At 34.6% G+C, this 3,637-nt stretch overlaps 1 pseudogene; it reads left to right on the top strand.

The window, feature by feature from the left end:
- The first annotated feature begins 2,912 nt into the window (after positions 1 to 2,912).
- LOC109257545 (profilin-1-like) lies at positions 2,913 to 3,310 on the top strand (annotated as a pseudogene).
- The last annotated feature ends 327 nt before the right edge of the window (positions 3,311 to 3,637 follow it).

Genomic DNA, 3,637 nt, shown 5'->3' with positions numbered 1-3,637 from the left:
AGAACAAAAGAATAATGAAAATACATTCAATAAATATTTATAGTACATGTGAGGCTGTCTGAAAATTGGAACAATTTGTAACTTTTTTACTTTTCTATTTTTTAGATAATCCAAATTTTATTTAATGAGTATATATAATTTCATAATGGATAAACCTGATGATCTTTAGGAATTATCAAGAGATGGGGAGCCTGGGTAGGTCAGTCGATAAAGTGTTCGACTTCAGCTCAGGTCATGATCTCATGGTTCATGACTTGGAGCCCCACGAGGGACTCTATGATGACAGCTCAGAGCCTGGAACCTGCTTCAGATTCTGTGTCTCCCTCTCTCTCTTCACCCCCCTTCTCAAAAATAAATAAACATTAAAAAATTTTTAAAAATACCAAGCCATAATACAATAAATAAAAAATCAAATCTCTATGACTTTGTCTAGATTAATATTTTATTATTATTTCAATTTTTTTTTGTTTATTTAGAGACAGAGAGTGCAAAAGCACAAGCGTGAGCAGTGGGGGAGCAGGGAGAGAGCAAGAGAGAATCTCAAGGAGGTTCTTCACTGTCAGCATGGAGTTTGATGTGGGGCTCAAACCCATGAAGTGTAAGGTCATGACCTGAGCTGAAATCAAGAGTTGGACACTTAACTGACTGAAGGACCAAGGCGACCCAATATTTTATTCTTATATTTCTCTTAACAAATGAAAATTGAAAGTCAACTAGAAACAGGGAAATACTCACACCAATTATGACAGATCAATGGTTACAATTTTTATTTTTGTATAAAAAATATCCAACAAATCAATACAAGGTCACATGGGCAAAAGTAGTTTGTGAGAGAAATATATACACAACTTTAAAAGAAAAAGAAACAAATAACAATTGTATAGAAAACATATGACAATGTTCAAGGTAGCTAGTTAATAAATGCAAATTTAATGAGACACCATTTTCACTTAACAAATTAGTAATACTGAAAACATTAGTCAATGCTGGTCAGGCTGTTAAAACAAACACTCTCAATTATTGCTAATCAAGGTTTAACTTGTTAAAACTTAAGAAAAAAGTTATTTTCACAATTTGCTTTAGTATCCTTAAAGTCGTTCATACCTTTTCAACGTGATTACCATCCTAAAACCCATATATGTACAGTTCCCCATTAGACTGAAAATTTCACTTTGAAACCCTCATTAAAGATCTCTGGAGTAATTACCATACCTCATCATTCTATCTGGGCCATGAGAACACCCCACTGTCAAACCACAACATAATCTCCAAGAAAAAAAAAGTGCATTATGTTGGCAAGTTTAACAACTGGATGCTAGAAAAACTCACTTTTCTTCAAATATGGCCTTCTCTTATCTATCTGCTTTTCTCATATAGCTACATCTATCACAGATCCGAGATCATAGAAGGCATGTAATACTTATTTGTTAATCGAGTTATTGAAAACACATCTTATTTCTCTTTGGATTATTGTTTTTCTATTGTTAGAAATAGAGGATAATAACCAGAAAGAAGGGAGATACTCAAATAAAATTATCATCTGCCAACCTAGAATTCATAGGTTTATCTTGATCTTAAATTTTCTTCTATGTTAGCATCCAAATTACACCAAATATCTATTTGATCATTTTGGCCAAATAAGCATGTTTGTGCATGTGGGTGTGTGTATGGGTGTGGGTGTATGTTTGTTTATATGGTTTTGTGTGTTTGGAGAGAGGAAGGATTATCACAGTTGTCCGGTCAAAGTAATTAAAATACTTGAATCAGTTATAAAAGTACAGATAATCGCCAATATTTTCCGACTTCCTTATATAACTTCAGCATTCACTAACTCAGAACTGCAAAGGAAAAGAAAGGAAATTTAAAGGCTTTACCAAATGAAGTATATTTAGAACAGAATAAAAGTGTTAAGGAAAGACTATTATTGAAAGACATAGTTTGTGTTTTCACCTACTATGAAAGTAAACATAATTTTCTATATAATCTGCCCCCCCAAAAAAAACATAGCATAGAGATACTTGGGAATGAGGATAGTGTAGATGTCAGCCTCAATATGTATCTGTAGTCACTTGTAAACTGAATTGTTTAACCAACAGAGAAACTATTGATAGATAAACAAAACAAGCATGTTATTAATCTATTTACAGGAATTACAAGAACGGAGAAAAATGGTTATATTTGTTTCAAATTAAGCTGACTACTTTGGCAATTGTTTTTATCTTTCTAAAGGAAAGTTTAGGAGTTAATTAAAACGGTACCTCATATATTTCTTTTTCTTTATCTTTATATGTCTATTTTTAAACTATATTCTATTCTCAAATTTTTATTAGTTACAGGAAAAATTCCTTTAGTTGTAGATTGGAAATACAAATAATTCTGTAAATTAGCAAATTAGGATAAAAACTAGATTTCTGATGTATACTAGATACAGGTTTAATATGAAATTATTATCTCTTTATATGCAAACAGAAATATGAAGGCTTACCTTTAAAAGGTTACCATTTTATATGGTCCAAAAATATCTAACTAGAAAACAACCAACAGAAAATTAGAAAAATTAGAACATTTCATTGTGAATTTTTAGAGACATAAATGAGAGGTATACAATGTTCACAAATTAATATTTGTGACTTAATATTTAAATAAATTAACTATAAAATTAATTTATAAGTTAAATGTAATAACAGTCAAGTCCCGACAATTTTTCTCATGTGGAATTTGATGAGCTGATTGTAAAATTTGTATGGAAGAAGTGGTAGTACAAGGGCTGCTGCACAGCTAGCAGAGCCACAGTCTGGGTGGCATCATGTGCCCCTGAACTCTCCACATCACCCTATCTAACATCCCAAGGGCACCAACCCAGTGGTGATGCCCTTAACCACTGTGCAGACAGTAGCCCCAGTAGCAGTGCCATGACAAGTTGGAGCACCTACATCAACAATTTCATGGCTGGTGAGACCTGTCAGGACATAGCCATTGTGAGCTGTAAGGACTTGCCCTCCATCTGGGCAGCAGTCTCCAGAAAAACCTTTGCCAACATCATGCCAGCAAAGGTTGGTGTTCTGGTTGGCAAAGGCCAATCAAGTATTTTTGTGAATGGATGGAACGTGGAGGCCAGAAATGTTCTGTTATCTGGGACTCACTTTTCAGGAATGGGAATTTACCATGGATGTTCATACCAAGAGCACTGGGGGGATCTTCCACTTTCAAAATCACTGTCACCACGACTGCCAAGACATTAGTCCTGCTGATGGGCAAAGAAGGTGTACACAGTGGTACGATCAACAAGAAATGTTATGCAAGGAGTTAAGATGGTCAGATAATAGGGGGACCTTATGTTCATCTTCTACCTTGAACACAGATAAATATCAAATCATTACGAACACTCAGTAAATCAATGTGAGGACTGAGAGAACAAACTGCATATCTAGAAGGAGAAAAACAACCACAATGTGGAAGGTAGGAACTTCAGAAAATTGATTCGGGGAAGAAGAGAATTGTGGGTGCTGCAGAGAGGAGGGAGCCATGGTCATGGAGTGAGGAAAAAGAGAAATAGAGACAGAGTGACAGCAGCATGCAGGGTATTGCACAAGAAAAAAAGTCTTCCTCAAAATAATTGACTGGGAAAAAGAGAGGG

The sequence above is a fragment of the Panthera pardus genome, unplaced genomic scaffold (genome assembly GCF_024362965.1).
Source record: "Panthera pardus isolate Hobbes unplaced genomic scaffold, ASM2436296v1 HiC_scaffold_27, whole genome shotgun sequence".
NCBI classification, from domain to species: domain Eukaryota; kingdom Metazoa; phylum Chordata; class Mammalia; order Carnivora; family Felidae; genus Panthera; species Panthera pardus.
Note: the sequence above shows the minus strand (reverse complement) of the source record. Positions and strands in the feature narration are given on the sequence as shown.